Source organism: Oncorhynchus masou, chromosome 15 (genome assembly GCF_036934945.1).
Source record: "Oncorhynchus masou masou isolate Uvic2021 chromosome 15, UVic_Omas_1.1, whole genome shotgun sequence".
Classification (NCBI taxonomy): domain Eukaryota; kingdom Metazoa; phylum Chordata; class Actinopteri; order Salmoniformes; family Salmonidae; genus Oncorhynchus; species Oncorhynchus masou.
The window spans coordinates 6,770,492-6,792,113 of record NC_088226.1 but is presented as its reverse complement, the minus strand read 5'-3'; the positions used below and the strand labels follow the sequence as shown (position 1 = coordinate 6,792,113).

Sequence of the window (21,622 nt, the reverse complement as noted above, 5' to 3'; positions counted from 1 at the left end):
CTATTGATGTTAGAATATTATTATGAAAGACGAGATGCAATGCTTTAGATTGATTACTCTCTTATAGCCTCACCAAATGCAATTAGGTATTTTCAAACCAAGGCACTCATTTGTCTATTTGAAGGCTATATGGTCAGAATATCCCATGTTGTTCAATCATTTAGGTCTAGACTACCGGTATATATATTTCCATTATTTCATAAAGTCGGATATATGCCTGCTAAGGCCTGGAGTTTATGCCCCCCAGTGTGCCAAACGTGCATAAATGTGCACCAAGGGACACTGGCTTGCAACAGAGGGCAAAGAAAGAAGAAAAATATGGAAATTAAATCACAAATATGTATTAATAGGTGCATTCACTGAGACCGATTGCAACCACTGATTAAAACATTAAGTCAGCCAACCCAACGGCTGACTGAGTAGCCTTCCAGATATGTGCTCCACTTGAGGTCTGCCCCTGGAAATTCAAACCCCACTCCCTACTGGTCCAAGATTGGTCACATGGGGGGGGGGGGGGTATGACGTATTAAATGTATAAATACCTACCCTAAGCACAATTTCAGTCTTTCGAACGTATCTAGTGTAGAGAATATGTGGCGGGCTGAATTATTATTATTATTTTTTTTTTTTGGGGGGGGGACTATCTGCACAAACTCATAGCAAAATGCTTAAAAGACACTACGAACTCCAGTGTTAACCAGCCACCATGAGTGTAAATTGTAAGTAACAACTGTTAGCCATGTGCAAAAGGAGGTAGTTCGCTAACTGCTAGCCACATGGCTAGCTAACTTTCTGACAAAGTCTAGGCCTGGCCTGTTTAAATAACATTCAGAACCCTGGTGTTTCTGTAGATCAGGTTCGAACATACGTTACCTGATTTTCCTTATCACTTCAAACGGGTTTAGTAATCACTGGTGCAGGTCGCCTGAGGTGTGGGAACGTGGTCTGCGTCAACATTTGCGGCAGACTTATGATTAATTTACTAGCGCGGAAACATTGTTTCCACTGTAGATTGTGTGTGGTTAGCTATGTATCCGTCTGATCTTTGTCTGCACCGTTCAGAGCCGTTAGAACGGTCTCCCATCTTAACTCACGTGGATGGAAGTCTTATGGGCTGTGTCCACTCAAGCGGTAAAACAATATCCATGGTTACGTTTGACCAGTTTTAAATTGGGCAGTTTGACAGTCAGATTTAAGCAGGTCTGAAGTGTCTGCCTAACTTAATTAACAAGCCTGTGATGAAACAAGTTATCCCTGTCTGAACAACAGTGTTGACTTACTGAAACCCCTAAGGTTTGATGGAAAACTCATGATTTGAATGGGTACGTTTTTGTCAGTTGATTGATTATTGTGTGGCGTAGTATGCACAGAGGTCTGCCCCTGGAAATTCAAATACTAGTCCAAGATTGGTCACATGGGCGTTTGAAATGTATAAATACCTACCCTAAGTACCATTTCTATCTTTCGAACGTATGTAGTGTAGAGAATGTGGCGGGTCGATTTTTTTTGGGGGGGCTTTTGACAGTTGTGCTAATTCGAACCAAACTTGGTAATTTCTTTACAGGTCTGCCAACCTGGGTGTGATCCCATAAATGTTCCAATGAAGTCACTCCCATGTGAGCAGGTAACCGCTACTTTTGACATTAAGGTGTCAGATTGTTAAGTAATGGTGTTCAATCTGTGGGGGGTGTAGTAACAAGTCTGTGATGAAACAAGTTATCCCTGTCTGAACAACAGTGTTGACTTATAGAAACCCCTGAGACTTGATGGGAGATTAATATTGTGGGATAATGATTCATTAAAGTATTACCATGATGAACATGTATTAATATTTCAAATGTTTTATAGTGCCGGTGGGTCAAGAGGACAGTTAATTGGTAAGTGCTCAGCTAGGTTTTAGGTCTACTTTACAGTGGATATAATGGTGACTGTGGTTTCAGAGATGAAATTGCTGCATAGGAAGTGCCGTCTGATGCGATAACTGACGCTGGATAAAGCTGCTCTGAGAAATTCACAGCCCTGAATGTCACCATGCTTTTGGCAATTGTAGCATTGAACCAAATTAATGTAACTTCTTTACAGGTCTGCAAACCTGGATGTGAACCCCTGAAAATACAGCAAGTAATGCCATTGGGATCAGGTAACTACATGAACTGAATTAGTCTTATGGCTGATAATTAAATGGTATGAGTAATGGTGGCACAGATGTGAAGAGGGTAACAAGCCTGTGATGAAACATGTTATCCCTGTCTGAACAGCAGTGTTGACTTACAGAAACCCCTGAGGCTTGATGGGAGATCCATATGTACTCACTTTCTGGTTTTATAAGGTAACATTTGCCTGTTGGAGCCCTTCCTTGGCTTACTAGATGTTTTTCATTTTAGGTAATGGGGCCAAAGACGTTGTGCCAAGGACCGGACTCAAGAACTGAAATTCACCAAATGAATGATCAGTGACTGACTAAAAAACTAGTTCAATGCAAACATTAGAAAATGTCAAGTTTAATGGTGTACTTAAAACCAGGAAGTCACAGGGTTCTAAGCCCCACAGTTAATCAGTGTGAAAGGCTCTTTCTTGAGTGTGTCCAGGAAGAACTGCTTGTCCTGCAGAAAGTCACGATCCTAAGAAGATAAAACCAGTACATGTATCTACAATAAAGATTTGAAACCAATTTGCTTCCATCTTTACTAGACAATCAACAGTAATATTCAAAGCTGACTTCTGAAATTGGCTCAAACTGTCCAACTTGAAACTGATTGTAATGTATCAGTTACCTTCTCTGCTGTGTGCCTGAGCAGGGCCAACCTGGCCTGGAGCTCTGTAGAATCTGGACTAGAGAACAGGGGTGAGTGCCTTGGTGGAGGCCACTTGAGGTACTGCCAACAATGGTCTGAAGTCTACAGTATTGAAAATATCGTAAAATATGCTGTTCTGTGTTAATTTGACAAATTAACAACTTTGTTTTGTAAAAGGCTCAGCCCATCTGTGAATATAGGGGCCATAGATTGAGCGAAAAGTGATTGGGAGGCTGTGCTTGAGTCTCCATTGCGACGCTGCTCAGTCATCTTCACTCTCCTGCAGGAGGTGAAATGGTTAGTTGATACACTAACATTTCCATGAGTCTGGATATGATTTGTACACAATTCAAAGGTGCTATAGGAGGGCCGGCTGGAATGGAACCATTCCAACCATAATTCACTGTTGCTGGTGGGAGATTGGCTGGTATACCCCCCACACACACACACTTGTTGACCTGATGGAGGTGCTGCTCCTGCTGTCTGTCTCCATCTGGGAGTGGATGCTTCTCAGCCTTCACCTGTCTAGACTCCTGTAGGGCCTTCTCACCATATTTTTCTGATGCCAGCTGCAAATACCGACACGGGGCGCCCAGTCACAACATTGTGCTACCTCCTATCGCATACAATAACCAATGATTTATATACATTACTGTCAACCCAATAGCTAGCTAATAGTGATGAGGTTGTGGTCCAGACCTTGCTGAAGGCCTCTTCCTCCTGGGCACGTGTCTTCAGCTGCAGACCTGTACCACTCAGCCGCTCTTTCCCTGTCCAGTTCCTCCCTCTGTCTCTCCAGAGCCTCCCTCTCCTGTGCTACAGCCGCCTCATGCTGCTTTACCTCCCCAGCGCGCAGCTTCAGGTCCACCTGTTCCTGGTGATTACAGAAGACAAGCCTGTTTCAGAACTGCGAATCTCAATTGCTTGAGATCAAGTGAGTGAAATGTAATGACGCTTGGGTTAGGTGAACTCCATTGCCTGAACATGGTAAAACTCTAGCATTGTTGCATGCAAAATGCCAGACATGCAAGCCTCTTGTCCTATCCTAGTCTGCAGTACCTGTGCCATGCTGATGATGGAGCTCTCTGTGGGCATCCCTCTCCAGTGCCCGGCTGGCCTCCTGCTCTGCTCGGTCCTGCCTCTGCTTCTCCTGGGTGTGGAACTGGGTCCACTCAGCTGCCAGCTTCCTTCTCTCCTCTGCGCTGCATTACCTGCTGCTCCTCCAACAAGGCACTCTAGACATGGAGGGGAGTAGGGGTCTTGGAAGTCAGTGTTTCCCAACCCTGGTCCTCCAGTACCCCCAACCTGACACCTCATTCAGGGCTTGATGATTAGTTGAATCAGGTGTACTGTAGGGGGTACTTGAGGACCAGGGATGGGAAACACTTGAGTAGGGATCTGGCGGGTGTCTTGAACCACTTCTCCCTCATGTCTTATTTTTGCCCTCTCCAGCTCCTCTCTCTCCATGCTGATGTGCTGAGTTAAAGAGCGTCTCTTCTTCCAGGCCTCGCTGAGATAAGTCAGCCTTAGCCTGCTCTGCATTCACTCTCCAGCGCTCCTACAACACAATCGTCATATTTAACATTCTGGAGAAATGGAAAGAAACGCTAACTATTTATGCAACTCAAGACAACCTCTCTTCGTGAATATAATATTGATTTGGCTGTACAAGTACATCTTTTATTGGTGGCACTGGTGCGAGCTGCACATTCTACCTGGTCACCTCAAACAAAACATTCCATTTTGGGATGGCTAAAACCATGAAGTTGTTCAAAAGTGAAGTGCATTAACCTCATAATAAATGTCTGCTGTGCCACTACCTGCCTGTTTCAATGGTGCTGGATTCTGTAATGAGCGAGCCTCATGCATTTGCGGCGAATCACTTTGGAAGCAAGCTAGTTATGTTGAAAATGGAGGGGTCTCTGCTTTCTGTAGGTATAACACATTTATTAATGATCGTTACTGAGCTCAAAGTGCACTGTTTTTTAGGACGTTACCTTTACGGTTAGATGAAAGCATGCTTCTAGCAATAGGTTTATTTAGATCTAGCTAATGTGTTTTGGGTTTCCATTTCCTCAGGTGGTGAATTAGCGCCAATTGAATTAGGCCTACATAATATTGGCGCACATAAAGATGAAGGTACATTCATGTCTATATTCTGGAGCCCTATTTTGACTTGTGAACCAACAATTCATGACATTCACTGGATTAGGCTGCATAAAAAAAAATTGAATCCTGCTTGGACATGTAACTTAATGAATAACATCTGTCTGTTACACTTAATCAAAGTGCTTAGAATACAACAGGTGTATAGTCATGGCCAAAAGTTGAGAATGACATTAATTTTCGAAGTCTGCTGCCTCAGTTTGTACGATGGCAATTTGCCTATACCCCAGAATGTTATGAAAAGTCAGATTAATTACAAAGTCCCTTTTTGCCTTAAATGAACTGAATCCCCCAAAAAATATTTCCACTGCATTTCAGCCCTGCCACAAAGGGACCAGCTGACATGTCAGTGATTCTCTTGTTAACACAGGTGTGAGTGTTGATGAGGACAAGGCTGGAGATCACTCTGTTATGACGATTGAGTTCAAATAAGACGAAGCTTCAAAAGGAGGGTGGTGCTTAGAATCATTGTTCTTCCCCTGTCAAACATGGTTGCTTCTCAGCCAAGGGAGTGGGCTCACTCACAATTTTGCCTAAGAACACAGCCATGAATAAAGAATGGTACCAAAACATCCCCCGAGAGCAACTTCTCCCAACCATCCAAGAACAGTTTGGTGATGAACAATGCCTTTTCCAGCATGATGGAGCACCTTGCCATAAGGCAAAAGTGATAACTAAGTGGCTTGGGGAACAAAACATACAGATATTTTGTGTCCATGGCCAGGAAACTCCCCAGACCTTAATCCCATTGAGAATTTGTGGTCAATCCTCAAGAGGCGGGTGGACAAACAAAAACCCACAAACTCATTGATTATGCAAGAATGGGCTGCCATCAGTCAGGAAGCTAGGGCGGATTGCAGAGGTCTTAAAAAAGAAGGGTCAACACTGCAAATATTGACTCTTTGCAACAACTTCATGTAATTGTTATAAAATGCTTGTAATTATTCTTCAGTATTCCATAGTAACATCTGACAAAAATATCTAGACACTGAAGCAGCAAACTTCGTGGAAAATAATGTGTCATTCTCAACTTTTGGCCACGACTGTAGACCTTAGTGAAATGCTTACTTACAGGCTCTAACCAATAGTGCAAAACTGTATTAGGTGAATAATAGGTAAGTAAAGAAAGGCTATAAAAGTAGCGAGGCTATATACAGACACCGGTTAGTCAGGCTGAGGTTGTATGTACATATGGTTAAAGTGACTATGCATACATGAAGAGAGAGTCGCAGTAGCTTAAGAGGGGTTGGTGGGTGGGACACAATGCAGATAGCCCGGTTAGCCAATGTGCAGGAGCACTGGTTGGCCAGCCCAATTGAGGAAGTATGTACATGGATGTATAGTTAAAGTGACTGCATATATGATAATAAAGCATTGTGAATGATTTTATAAAATGGTGCCAAATGTAAAAAAATTAGGGGCGTGGTGCCACCAACAGAAAACGTTAGTCTGGAGCCCTGTGTTGACACACACAAAACCTCAAATGAAGTCACTCAAGACATGTTTTCCTTTACAATCCCATTTTCTTCCAGAGTGACATGGCAACATTTTTATTTATACAAGTAAGTCAATTAAGAATCATATTTACAATGACAACCTGTCACAGAAGCACAGTCAACAAAGACCTAACCTCAGTGACTCCTGACCTTCTCTAGCTGCCTCTGCTGCTCAGCCAGCTGGGTGTCCATCTTGGCAATGACTTCTTTGAGCCTTGTTCCCTATTCTGCCATGGCCCTCTGCTGCTGGCCCAGACGGTCTTGCATCACTGAAACGAGCAGACAAGCAGACTTTCACATAATGTCATTCTCACTGACTGAAGGGAAAATAAATAGAAACTACTGTATTATGAAAATCATTGTTTTCTTTTCATAAAACTGAGTAGTGGTATGATACCTCGGAGCTGTTCGTCTCTCTGCCGTTCCCCCTGCTCCAGCCCCTGGGCAGTGTTCTCATGGGTGCTCTCCACCCGAGACAAAAGGTCTCCCAGCCTGTGGGAGAAATGCTCCATCTGTTCAATCACCACTGTCAGGGACCTACAACACCAATACACAGAATGAGAGAGACTATATGATGTCAACTGTAGTTGACAAGTTTGGTTATATGTAGCATGTCCTCTGTATAATTCTTATGCAACGGTCAGAGATTAAGCAGAGTATGGTTAAAAATTAGTATTGAGTAGAAATGCATGTGTGACCTGGTATGTGATGTGGCACTGGTCACAGCATCAATCTCCTCATCCTTCAATCTCTTCAGCCTCTGGACCTGATCCTCGTGGTCTTTCTTCATCTCCAAAATATAGTGGGGAGTGGAGAAGTAAACCGTGACAGAGCAAATAAAAATTAAGGAACATTATGGAAATATAAAGATACATTATTTTATCCACAAGCAGTGAAAATAGCTGGGTTTTAGGGAGAAAATACAGGCATCTCTTGTTCTCTAATGTGGTATCTTGCAGCCCCTTACCTCTGTAGGTCTCTGAGTCTCTCCACCTCTCGGTCTCTGTCCTGCAGGGTTTGGGCCAGTCTGCGCTGGTGCTGTGCCTGCAGCTTCATACACTCCTGTTCAGCTATATGTGTGACCGTGGCTAGGCGCTCTGCTAGGTCCTCGCATTCCTGTCGTGCCCGTGCTTCTCGCTGTGCCGCGGAATCGTCAAGCAGCTTCACACGAGCCCTGGTGGATGCACACACACTCTTTTGGGTAAAGAGGTAGTGATTCAGTCTGTGGTGGTGGCAGGACCTCTATAGGTCTCCGAGCTCCCGTCATACCTGTGTGTGTTCTCCATGAGCTCAGTGTCCTGCTTGTGCCTCTGCTGAACACTCTCCAGCAACATCTGGTTCTGGTCTAGCTCCTGCTGTAGAGATCTCACCTGGAAGAGAAGACGCAGTTTTCAGAGCTGAATGTTTATGGAAGTGGCAGAAAGAGGAAGAGCACTGTCAAAAAGACAGTTGATAGATACCTGTCCCTCCAGTTTGATAATGCGGGCCTGTAAAGCTAGATGTCCATTCTGCTTCTCAGTCTCTCTCTTCTGCCTCTGCAGCCCAGCTTCATCCACAGCTCCCCCTAACCCCAGCAGCTGGGACGCCAACTACGGTCAGAGACGGATACCAAAGTAAAGTTAACAAAGACCCTCAAAAGAGAACATCTGATAAAACTTGAGTCTTGATCTGTGTTCACATTAGTAAAAACGAATGAATGGGCAAGTGTTTCCATCAAATGAAAAGGTCATTGTGATTGGAGAATTGCTTTACCTGCTGCTGTTGTAGTAAGAGCTGTTGCAAACTGTTGGCTGAAAGAGACATCTGTTTAAAAGAGAGGAAGAGTTATATAATGAAATAAGTGACTTATGGCTTCCAAACAAATCATCCATAATGACAACAGGGCATATAAATTAAATATAGAAAAGCCTCTACATACCTGTGGTTGGACAGCAGGTGCAGTGTTCTGCATCTGGCTTTGCTGTGGCACTGGGAAACCAAGAACAGTATATGTCAATCAGGACAATCTGCCCATCATCAATGCCAGTGATTGATAAGAAACTAGAGGCATAAATATTAGAAATATGAATACAGTTAGAAAGTTATTCAAATGACTACTGTCCATAAGCTATCCATCCCTATGTTTCCCTAAGAGTACCTACACCGCATTGAGCCAGGCATCATAGCATGGGGCATGGGGCCAGACATAGACTGCCATGGCTGGGCAGGGTAGTTAGGGGGCAGCTCTGCTTGACTTGGCCATCCTGGCTCCCTGTGATCCTGCAGGGCTGGTGGATGGTACTGCGGGGGCAGGGGGAAGCTAATGGTAGCAGAGGTTGGCAGGGGAGAGGGGTCTGGGGTCTGGTCAGGATAGAAGCCTACTCTAGCAGACACAGCTGTGGATAGAAAGGGGGAGACTAGTTGAGAGGAAGAGAAAGGTTGAGGTTTGGTGGGCGGATGTTGGATGACTATTGTGGGGGATTGTGGAAGAGATGAGTGGACTGCTCGACTGGTATCTGTGGGGAGTGGAGAGCTGATGTGTGCCTTTGACAGGACTGTGGGTTGTGGATGTGAGACAAGCTCAGTACGGGTCTTAGGTGTTGGTGAGTGAGGGGTGTGGTCTGTGTGCAAATTCTGCCTGATAGTTTCTTCGGCAGTGGAATGAACTGGTCGGGGCTGGGCATGACTCTTTGTCCCTATTGGCTCAGCTGGGTCACTAGTGAATGTGTGATTGGTTTCCTGTGTCTGCTCAGGAGGGTCAGTTGGGATAGGGGTAGACATTTTAGTAGGCTCTGGGTCAGCCAAATGACTAGAAAGGGACTTGGCTTGGAAAAACGAAACGTTTGTTATAAAAGATGCTTTCCATGTGGTAGAAGTTGAATAGCACAACGTAGAGGGAAAAGGGACATGGTTAGCTGGGTCCTCTAAACCTGTGATCAAAAAAGCCTTGGTTTCATGCATGTCAACATCAGAAGCCTTCTCCCTAAGTTTGTTTTACTCACTGCTTTAGCACACTCTGCTAACCCTGATGTCCTTGCCGTGTCTGAATCCTGGCTCAGGAAGGCCACCAAAAATTCAGAGATTTCCATACCCAACTATAACATCTTCCGTCAAGATAGAACTGCCAAAGGGGGAGGAGTTGCAGTCTACTACAGAGATAGCCTGCAAAGTAATGTCATACTTTCCAGGTCCATACCCAAACAGTTCGACCTACTAATTCTGAAAATTACTCTCTCCAGAAATAAGTCTCTCACTGTTGCCGCCTGCTACCGACCCCCCTCAGCTCACAGCTGTGCCCTGGACACCATTTGTGAATTGATTGCCCCCCATCTAGCTTCAGAGTTTGTTCTGTTAGGTGACCTAAACTGGGATATGCTTAACACCCCGGCAGTCCTACAATCTAAGCTAGATGCCCTCAATCTCACACAAATCATCAAGGAACTCACCAGGTACAACCCTAACTCTGTAAGCAAGAGCACCCTCATAGACGTCATCCTGACCAACTGGCCCTCCAAATACACCTCCGCTGTCTTCAATCAGGATCTCAGCGACCACTGCCTCATTGCCTGTATCCGCTACGGTGCCGCAGTCAAACGACCACCACTCATCACTGTCAAACGCTCCCTAAAACACTTCTGTGAGCAGGCCTTTCTAATCGACCTGGCCCGGGTATCCTGGCAAGTTCTCATTTACAACTGCGACCTGGCCAAGATAAAGCATAGCAGTGTGAACAGACAACACAGAGTTACACATGGAGTAAACAATTAACAAGTCAATAACACAGTAGAAAAAAAGGACATTGACCTCATCCCGTCAGCAGATGTTCTGAAAGAGCTGCAAAACCTGGACCCGTATAAATCAGCTGGGCTTGACAATCTGGACCCTCTATTTCTGAAACTATCCGCCGCCATTGTCGCAACCCCTATTACCAGCCTGTTCAACCTCTCTTTCATATCGTCTGAGATCCCCAAGGATTGGAAAGCTGCCGCAGTCATCCCCCTCTTCAAAGGGGGAGACACCCTGGACCCAAACTGTTACAGACCTATATCCATTCTGCCTTGCCTATCTAAGGTCTTCGAAAGCCAAGTCAACAAACAGGTCACTGACCATCTCAAATCCCACCGTACCTTCTCCGCTATGCAATCTGGTTTCCGAGCCGGTCACGGGTGCACCTCAGCCACACTCAAGGTACTAAACGACATCATAACCGCCATCGATAAAAGACAGTACTGTGCAGCCGTCTTCATCGACCTTGCCAAGGCTTTCGACTCTGTCAATCACCATATTCTTATCGGCAGACTCAGTAGCCTCGGTTTTTCGGATGACTGCCTTGCCTGGTTCACCAATTACTTTGCAGACAGAGTTCAGTGTGTCAAATCGGAGGGCATGCTGTCCGGTCCTCTGGCAGTCTCTATAGGGGTGCCACAGGGTTCAATTCTCGGGCCGACTCTTTTCTCTGTATATATCAATGATGTTGCTCTTGCTGCGGGCGATTCCCTGATCCACCTCTACGCAGACGACACCATTCTATATACTTTCGGCCCGTCATTGGACACTGTGCTATCTAACCTCCAAACGAGCTTCAATGCCATACAACACTCCTTCCGTGGCCTCCAACTGCTCTTAAACGCTAGTAAAACCAAATGCATGCTTTTCAACCGATCGCTGCCTGCACCCGCATGCCCGACTAGCATCACCACACTGGATGGTTCCGACCTTGAATATGTGGACACCTATAAGTACCTAGGTGTCTGGCTAGACTGCAAACTCTCCTTCCAGACCCATATCAAACATCTCCAATCGAAAATCAAATCAAGAGTCGGCTTTCTATTCCGTAACAAAGCCTCCTTCACTCACGCTGCCAAGCTTACCCTAGTAAAACTGACTATCCTACCGATCCTCGACTTCGGCGATGTCATCTACAAAATTGCTTCCAACACTCTTCTCAGCAAACTGGATGCAGTTTATCACAGTGCCATCCGTTTTGTCACTAAAGCACCTTATACTACCCACCACTGCGACTTGTATGCTCTAGTCGGCTGGCCCTCGCTACATATTCGTCACAAGACCCACTGGCTCCAGGTCATCTACAAGGCCATGCTAGGTAAAGCTACGCCTTATCTCAGTTCACTGGTCACGATGGCAACACCCATCCGTAGCACGCGCTCCAGCAGGTGTATCTCACTGATCATCCCTAAAGCCAACACCTCATTCGGCCGCCTTTCGTTCCAGTACTCTGCTGCCTGTGACTGGAACGAATTGCAAAAATCGCTGAAGTTGGAGACTTTTATCTCCTCACCAACTTCAAACATCTGCTATCTGAGCAGCTAACCGATCGCTGCAGCTGTACATAATCTATTGGTAAATAGCCCACCCATTTTCACCTACCTCATCCCCACAGTTTTTATTTATTTACTTTTCTGCTCTTTTGCACACCAATATCTCTACCTGTACATGATCATCTGATCATTTATCACTCCAGTGTTAATCTGCAATATTGTAATTATTCTCCTACCTCCTCATGCCTTTTGCACACATTGTATATAGACTCCCCTTTTTTTTCTACTGTGTTATTGACTTGTTAATTGTTTACTCCATGTGTAACTCTGTGTTGTCTGTTCACACTGCTATGCTTTATCTTGGCCAGGTCGCAGTTGTAAATGAGAACTTGTTCTCAACTAGCCTACCTGGTTAAATAAAGGTGAAATAAAAAAATAAAAAATAAAAAAGATGAGAGTGAGTAACATACCAGGCCTGAACTGGACCTTTCTCACTGGCGTAGAATGAGCAGTAGGGCTGGGCTGTCTATGGGAGGGCTCCCTGGGCAGAGGAGAATCTCTTGAAGAGAAGGAACATAATCCTGACCTCAATGTCCAAAAGCACCAGAACTCATATGGCACATTGGGGCAATATTGCAGTGGTAGATATTATACATCACAGCTATTTAGATTAAGGTTGATCATACCCTGGTTCCTTGTTGGGGGTGGATGCATCTTTCCTCCTGGAAGCTGGTGAAGAACCACATTTGCTGAGGAAGTAACAGACAACCAATGTCAACATACTGAGATGTAAGCAGTTGCTTCTAATGTAGGTGTTTCTCTAGAACTGTAGTAGTATGACCCAGCCTTCAATGTAGAGTACCCTAGTCCTACAGCCTTACCTGAGAAACGACTCCAGATCCACCTCGTCTCCAAACCCCAGAAAGTCTTCCTGGGTTGTCCTCTTTTCCTCTGACCGTGTAGATGATTGAGTCTTCTTCCTGCTCAATGCACCCGATAGCCAATCATCTTCGTCCTTTTGGCTTGCAGAGACCTCTACACTGGGTCCTACTGGTTTGGGGGATTTGAAGGAGGTGTTTGGAGTCTCTGTCGATGGCTGTGGAATGAGGTTGCCAGACGGGGAGGGTTTGCTTCCCACTGACGAAGAGGAGGGGGTCTTCAAGGGTTCTGGTACAGGCGGGTGCTCTTCCTTCTCTTCCTCCTCGTCATCATCTACCTGCGAGAGCCCCAGCCAGTCTGCAGCAGGCCGGGGGAAGGTAGGGGTGAGCGTGGTGGGGGTGATGGGTTTGGGTTTCTTCTCAGGAGAAGAGGCACTGTTGTCCTCAGTGGAGAATCTGAAAAGGAGTGGCTAATATTAGATGGTGGCCATTTCCTTTGACATACACTCTGGTCCATTAACTTACATAGATAATCTTCAGGAACTCAGATTACCGGTATATCTAAATATGATGGACTTTTTATTGACCCAACCTTGGTTGATCCAGGCTTTGACCAAAACAAACTATGAGGAGGGCTTCTGCTAGAGCTCTGACTTACCTGACCGACTGTCTGCATGAGTGGCATCCCTCAGGTGTAGTGACCAGTGTAGGTTGATAGGAACCAAAAGTCAGCTCTTCTTCTAGGAAGGGGTCTGACAAAGGGAAACATCAACTCTCATTTCATTCAAGAATACCATATCACACTTTAAATACAAAAACATGGAGTGTTAGCTACCTTTAGTAGTGGGGGTCTCCTGATGATGCTTCTGCTTTTCCTGCTCCTACGGAGGGTCCTTCCTCTCCCCTGTTAGAGGGCGCCCCAGAAGGCGAGGGGACGTCCCACGCCCCAGAATCTCATCTAGGCTGGTGCGTGCTCTTTGAGGGAGCTCACTGCTGCTAGAGACAGTCAGCGCAGAGGAACAGGGAGGGTGCATTTCCAATGAACTTTTTGTTGGTTTAATCATAGTCCATAGGTTTTGTGATAGCCTTGGTTGGAACTGATGATGTTGACTGAGGCATTTGAGACCCTACCGCTCGTTCTTTGGTATGAGCACGGTCTCATTCTTCTTAGGGCTTTCTTTGGGACTCTCCCCAAACCCCAATGCATCCATTAGGTCATCCTCGTCATCATCAAACGTAAGCTCGCCCCGCTTCTTTGGAACTGGAGCTGGTGAGGCTACAGGAGAAATATATGCATTTGATACATTCTGTATCGCTCTTCTTTTGGGTATGTTACAATGTATAAATTCACAAATAAAACACACAAAAAGGTTCAACAACCTGTTTCTTTTTTCTTTATGATAGGGGAGTCTGGGGGCAGCACGGATCTCTCTGGAGGAGCTTTTTTGATGATTTTTGGCTCATTTTTGTCTTCTATGGGTAGATCATCTAACAGGTCAGCCAAAGGGTCATCAAAGTCTGTAGACAACATATGATACCAGAGCTGGGGATTCTGTTTTGATATTAATATGCTTTATGGTGTGTTAAGAACTCTACACTTAGGGGCACTCTAATGGATTTTACAGTTGAACTGATATTTTGTGGTCTATACATGGGTCCAACTGTTAGCTTTGGTACCTTATGTGTCTGTTGTTGGGGCAAGAATATCATCATCTGAAGCAATGCAGCAATAGGAAGAAATAATGTACAATTATGTATATTTGCATTGTATTAATACTAATTTGGTGGCCCGGGTTATTGATAACCAATGGTGTAGCCAGACTAGCCAAAGACCTAGACAGGACAGTCACCTCACCAGTGAAGCTGAACCTCTTGTAGCCACGTGCTGTCGATGCAGGAGCAGAACCTGGCTTCTTCTCCTCAATGTGTAGCTCATCTGAGATTCCTCCTCCTTTTAACTCGTTTCCTGATTTAGGAGGATTTTTCGTAGGTCCTCCAATGCCGGAGCCTTTACTCTGAGCTGGGGCTGAACTGGGCTTTTTCTTTGATCCAAAGAGATCAGCGTCCATATCATATCTATGTCCTATGTAAGGATAGAACAGACACAGCTGGGCTATGAACGTTCACACATAAAGCCTGGAGTCTTACTCCCTGGGGAGACGTCATTAGAACAAGGCATCATTACATTCATGCTCTCCAGTAAGGCTGTGGGATCAGCCTCAGAAACATCAAAGCCCTGGATTGGAAGTGAATATAAAAGATGTATATGGAAAACAGTCAACAGCCTCCCTGCTATACTTAATGTATGACCCGCCAACTCACCTCATTTTCAGCTTCCTCAGCCAGTTTGCTGAAGAAGTCGTCGCCCAATAGTGAGCTGGAGAACCAAAACGCATAGAATTAGCAAGCAGACTGACAGTATCCTCTGTCTAAATGGTCAAGAAAGAAAGAGTTGAGACTACTCTCTGATCTGGCAGTACATTTTTTCAGTCCCAGTTAACTCACTGTTTTCCACTGTGTGATGGTAGAGGAGGTCCTAGTCTGCCTGCTTCACGGGCCGGAGTTTTGGCCTTCACTGGGAAATCTGTACAAATAACAGGAAAACTTGACCATCACTACACAGTGTGTACTTGCAGTATATTATACTAATGCTTTGTCATTTTGAATTGTCATAGATCTGTTGTAGGGATGTAATCACATACCATCATCTCCCAACAGGTATCCTAACATATCATCAATTGAACCTGTAGTACAAAAACATCATATTGAATGAATTTGTGAGCTCCATTCAAGTTGTATTGTGCAGGATTTAAATCGGTAAATAACAACATCAGAGGCTTACTCTTCTGTCCTTTGTTCTGTTTAGCCTGTATCGATTAGGAACACATAGGATAGGGGGTGGGTTTAATTTGTGAAATTCTTCAACAGGAATCTGTTCCAAAAAACTTCATACAAGATTGCCAAACAACGCATACAACGTAGCACGATAAAGTCACCTTGCTAACTAGCTGACGAATAGGCATCAACTCACCACATAGCTTATTCTTAATGTTTGTCCATAGGCTACCAGAGTGAGGACAGACATTTTTCGGATTAAACGTGATGAGTGAAAAACTTAATGACATACCCGGTAGGAAGTGGGCTATCTTATTCGGCCGCTATACAACTTTGTATGCGTTGTTTGTTGGCAACCTTGTTATTTACGAAGTTTCTGGAACAGATTCCTGTTGGAACGTTCAATAAATTATACCCACCCAGGTTAGGGTTTTTAAAACAAAGTTCACTGCAGTCAATGGGGTGACTGGCACTTGCATAAACTAAGCTTTAACTGGAAGCTATCTTGTTGTGGGGAATTATCTAGCTCTCAACAACCTATACTGAGCACTATTACATTTTAAGAGGGTTAATCTTGCAGAATGACCAATAATGTATTAGGAGACTTGTGATAAAATACTCGTATCTTGATTTAGATAGTATACGATACTTAACCTGATGTTTCTCTGACTGCAGCAGCGTTAAATCTGAGCAAATGTAATAGCTAATGTTAGCTAGCTAGCTAAAGTAAAGCGTCAAGGTGACTAATGGTAACCACAGCGAAGGGAAATCCCAACAAGTCTGCAAATTTGCTTAGGCTCGACGACTAGAAGCTACTGTCTGTAGCTATTCGTTCACAAACTTAGCTAGTATATTTGGTCACTAGCTACCTTTTTAAACATTTGGAAACAACGGACAAATAATGCTGAGTGTGGACTCAGCCTGGTGTTGTAACGTTTACCACCAGCACTAGCTACATTCAAATGACATGGAAAGGCGGTTGTCTCATCATGAAGGCATTTAACGTTAACTGTGTAGCTAACGTTAGCTAGAAAATCAAAACATACTCCCTCTGATTGACCAGGTTGAATGACTGAATACTAACTTAGATATTTAGAGTAAATCTAACTATCCGTCAATTTAAGTTAATATAATACCAATCCATATGCTTTTATCAGAGTGTTTTACCCGCAGGTTCCTCTGTTGTAACATTTTCAACGTACACTCCCTGTTTACCAGTGAATTATTGGTAAACATTATGTTTGGTCACCACCAGGTGGCGTTTCAGGTTAGAACATTTCAAAATATCAGTTATTATTGTACATAATAGCAGAATATAGAATAACAAATATTGCTTTTATCTAGCTAAATACTTTTTGTTTAATTGCAGGTCAGTATTGGTGTACATAAGCGAAGTAAATGATTATATAACAACATTGTTAATGGGTCTACATAGCTAATCATTCAGTCAGTGGTGGTGATGGACTGTAAAAACTATACCCAACAAAATCTCAGTGGCACGAACAGATGAATTAAAGGAAAACTCCACCCAAAAACTATCTTTTGGTATTTGTTTCTTTAGTCCATTGTTGATTTAGGCCCTTATGTTAGGCCCTGATCTGTCTATGCAATATGAACTACGCTAGTTCATTTAGCGGACAAGATTTGCTTATAATTCCTATGGCATTATTTTATATTATTTTATAGTAAGAGGAATAAAATTGAATTGAATATAGCTGAATAAAATAGAAAATATATTTTTCCAAAACGGTTTCAGAGGGAGTGCGCACATGCAGTTATTCTGTATTGAGCACAGTTAACAAAGTGATCATTAGAAACAGGTCCTCCTATATGCTTAATTATTTATGCAACTTTAGTTGTGATACAAATCTAAAGCTATATGTTTGGATTTCTAATACATTCTAAGGCTGCATGATGCGACTCCAATATTCAGAACAGGTCAATAATTACTTTAAATGTTTTTATTTTTTTAGCATATGAACACGTCATAAGCAATGGCAAAATGTAGGAAATTAACTTTAAAGGTTGACTTTGGGAACAAAAAACAGTCAAACTCCTCTTTCTCAATTTTCAAACATTCATTTATAATTTAAAACAAAAAATGTTAATTAAGTATGTTAAAATCAGCTTTTCCGTCTCGCTTTTTTAAAGGTTGCTAGATTGAATCCCTGAGCTGACAAGGTAAAACTCTGTCATTCTGCCCCTGAACAAGGCAGTTAACCCATTGTTCCTCGGCCATCACTGTAAATAAGAATTTGTTCTCAACTGACTTGCCTAGTTAAATAAAGACCGCTGATTGGCCAGTTTATCCTCAGGAGAATGACATCATCCTCTGAGGAAATAGCAAGCATTTTTTAAATGGTCTGTTTGAGATACAAGTTTGAGGTGGGGTGTTTTTTCTCAGATTCATGCTTTGGTCACCAATATGAGTATAGGATGAGTCAACAACATTATCTGGGTATGGGTTTACAGAATATGAACTTTTAAAAGTGAGATTTTCACTTTAAAACTGCAACATTTTCTCTCCGCATCATGGCAAAATGTGAAGAGTAGCAGAAAATTAACTTAACTGTACATTTTTCTCAGACTCATGAAAAGATGTGTAGAATAGCATTATAAAACTGCAGATCTCTCTCCATGGCAAAACGTGTTGAAATGCAGGAAGTTAGCTGTTTTCCTAAAACATATAACATAATTAGTGGCCAGTCAAAACTCTGTTTTCAGATGAGATTGCGCAATGACTGGGTTTATAAGAATACAAGTTACACCAAGCTCTGTAGGCTATGGGCTCTCCAACCCTGTTCAGGGGTTATTTGGACACTTTAGGTGTGATACAAACATTGTCAAAACATATAAGCCTATGGGCTAGGATACAAGTCGCAAAAAAATGCATGCACTGTTTCTTTAGACTGCACACCAGGGCCGTTGCCAGAATTAATCCATTGGACGGACCTTTGATTTTCATAGGTGGGCACGTTTTTTCACGGGACATTCTGTGTGTGCGTGCATGTGCTTGCGCGTTCATATTTTTTTATGGGTGTTATAGTAAAGACCATTGGTAGCTCCTGAGTTTCAAGTTTGGGGAAGCTTACAATTTATCCTACCATTTCTACCGATCTGCTTGACAGTTATGATTTTTATATGCGCATTTTTGTGGAACAGTTTCATTTCAATAATAACGTTTTATTTATTCAAACCCATTCTCACGTGGGTAATCATCAAATCTGAAGTAAAATGATAAAAATCTAAAAGTTAAAATATGGGCAAATTGATACACTGTGGTCCACTGGCGGCTAGAGAAATTAGTGCATAGAACTCAGAGATAGTCTATAGCCCAACGCAGCAGTAGGCCTATAACTTCCATGTCAACTAAGTAAAACACAACTAAGTAAAATGCAGGCCTATGAGGCCTAAAGCCAACATATAAAGACAGCAGAAAATATCTTGATGAAAATTCTGTTTCTTTCAATCACATTCATCTCTCTATTCCGACTGCCTGCCTCCCTTTCTATATATCTTACTAGTGAAGTGCCACGTTGTATCAAAACATCAACTTGGTGTGGCCAGAAGCTGTAGCTAACTTGCAACATTTGATCAACTAGCCTGTTCCAGGGCCTCAGAGTTTCCAACACGCCAGTGAGCTCGGGACATACATCTGTTTTAATGACTCTTCCACTGGATACACTGCATTCGGAAAGACCCCTTGACTTTTTCCATTTTTTTTGTTACATTACAGCCTTATTCTAAAATGGATTAAATACAAAAAAATCCTCATCATTCTACACACAATACCACATAATGACAACGGGTCCCTTTGCTGTGAGACTCAAAATGGGGCTCAGGTACATCCTGTTTCCATTGATCATCCTTGAGATGCTTCTACAACTGGACTGGAGTCCACCTCTGGTAAATTCAATTGATTGGACATGATTTGGAAATTCACTAACCTGTCTATATAAAGGTCCCACAATTGACAGTGCATGTCACAGCAAAAACCAAGTCATGTGGTCGAAGGAATTGTCCGAGACAGGATTGTGTTAAAGCACAGATCTGGGGAAGGGCACCAAAACATTATTCTGCAGCATTGAAGGTCCCGAAGAACACAGTGGCTTCCATCATTCTTAAATGGAAGAAGTTTGAAACCACTAAGACTATTCCTAGAACTGGCCTCCCGGCCAAACTGAGCAATCGGGAGAAAAGGCCTTGGTGAGGGAGGTGATCAAGAACCCGATGGTCACTCTGACAGAGCATGAGAGTTCCTCTGTGGAGATGGGAGAAACTTCCAGAAGGATAACCATCTCTGCAGCACTCCACCAATCAGGCCTTTATGGTAGAGTGTCGAGACGGAAGCCATTCCTCAGTAAAAAGCACATGACAGCCCACTTGGAGTTTGCTGAAAGGCACCTAAAGACTCTCAGACCATGAGAAACAAGATTCTCTGGTCTGATGAAGGGAATGCCAAGCGTCATGTCTGGAGGAAACCTGGCACCATCCCTGCGGTGAAGCATGGTGGTGTGAGCATCAGGAGGAATGGGCCAAAATTCACCCAAATTATCGAGGGAAGCTTGTGGAAGGCTACCCAAAACATTTGTCCCAAGTTAAACAATTTAAAGGCAATGCTACCGAATACTAAGTGAGTGTATGTAAAGTTCTGACCCGCTGGGAATGTGATGAAAGAAATAAAGTCTGAAATAAATCATTCTCTCTACTATTATTCTGACATTTCACATTCTTTAAATAAAGTGATGATCCTAACTGACCTAAAACAGGGAATTTTTTACTAGGATTAAATGTCAGGAATTGTGAAAAACGGAATTTAAATGTATTTGGCTGAGGTGTATGTAAACTTCTGACTTCAACTGTATGTAGCGGGGAATTGATAAAAAAATGAACAATCAAAGGGCAAACAATTCACATAATGAAACAATGAATGCGCAATAATTGTTAGGAGACCACTGAGCGCATTCTAGAGAGCTGAGTGCATGCATTCTGGAGAGAGACCCACAACATTTTAAATTACACTCAAGACATATTATCTTCACACATATTTCAGATGCTAGTCACTGACAGACGCAACTCAATCAGCTAGGCATATTGCAGTTCATGTTGTCAAATTCCGTGATTCCCAAATTAGCATAGGCTTACACACTTGTGATTTGAAACTATCCATAGCTATTTTTTCAAACAAGCTAATGATCCTGTGTTACTAAGTCATGCTGTCTGGTGAAGTATTTTGAATATTTTTATTTAGACAGTAGTAATTATTTACTGAGCAAAAATATAAACACAACATGCAGAGCATCCCAAACGTGCTCAATAGGTGACATGTCTGGTGAGTATGCAGGCCATAGAAGAAATGGGACATTTTCAGTTTCCAGGAATTGTGTTCAAATCCTTGCGACATGGGGCCATGCATTATCATGCTGAAACATGAGGTGATGGCGGCAGATGAATGGCATGACAATGGGCCTCAGGATCTCATCACTGTACAGTATCTCTGTGCATTCAAATGCCATCAATAAAATGCAATCGTATTCGTCGTTTGTAGCTTATGCCTGCCTGCCCATACCATAACCCCACCACGGGGCACTCTGTTCACACCGTTGACATCGGCAAACCGCTTGCCAACACGACACCATACACGTGGTCTGCAGTTGTGAGGCCAGTTGGACGTACAGCCAAATTCTCTAAAACGACATTGGAGGCAGCTTATGGTAGAGATATTATCATTCAATTCTCTGGCAAGGGCTCTTGTGGACATTCCTGCAGTTAGTATGCCAATTGCACGTTCCTGAAAAACTTGAGACATTTGTGGCATTCTGTTGTGTGGCAAAACTGCACATTTTAGAGTGTCCTTTTATTGTTTTATTGCTATATTTACCCCAGGAACATCTTGCCATTGTCATGAAACTGGTGTTATTATCTTTGCTAATATTGTGTTGCCTGTAACACCATAGGTGTTTTTGTTTGGCTTCTTCTTGTTTTGTTGTTTTTTTTTACCCATTTTTCTCTCCAATTTTGTGGTATCTAATTGGTAGTTCGTCTATTCCCATCGCTGCAGCTCCCGTATGGACTCGGGAGAGGCGAAGGTCGAGAGCCCTGCGTCTTCCAAAACACGACTCGTTTGGCTTCTTTATGGACCCTTTTCAATGTCCTTCAATCAATTTGTGGGGTCATTTGCCAGTCTAATGATT

General features: G+C 43.3%; 1 long non-coding RNA gene, 2 other non-coding genes and 1 pseudogene across 3 annotated transcripts; 3 read left to right on the top strand and 1 right to left on the bottom strand.

Moving 5' to 3' along the window:
- Nucleotides 1-570: 570 nt before the first annotated feature.
- LOC135555429 (uncharacterized) lies at nucleotides 571-2,671 on the top strand. Its single transcript, XR_010457870.1, has 5 exons — nucleotides 571-719; nucleotides 1,565-1,624; nucleotides 1,849-1,877; nucleotides 2,083-2,140; nucleotides 2,385-2,671. It is a non-coding gene; the product is annotated as an uncharacterized LOC135555429 (long non-coding RNA).
- LOC135556988 (small nucleolar RNA R38) lies at nucleotides 1,696-1,767 on the top strand. The gene has a single exon (XR_010458116.1). It is a non-coding gene; the product is annotated as a small nucleolar RNA R38 (small nucleolar RNA).
- Nucleotides 1,936-2,008, top strand: LOC135556993 (small nucleolar RNA SNORD49). The gene has a single exon (XR_010458121.1). It is a non-coding gene; the product is annotated as a small nucleolar RNA SNORD49 (small nucleolar RNA).
- LOC135555428 (fas-binding factor 1 homolog) lies at nucleotides 2,473-16,638 on the bottom strand (annotated as a pseudogene).
- Nucleotides 16,639-21,622: the final 4,984 nt, after the last annotated feature.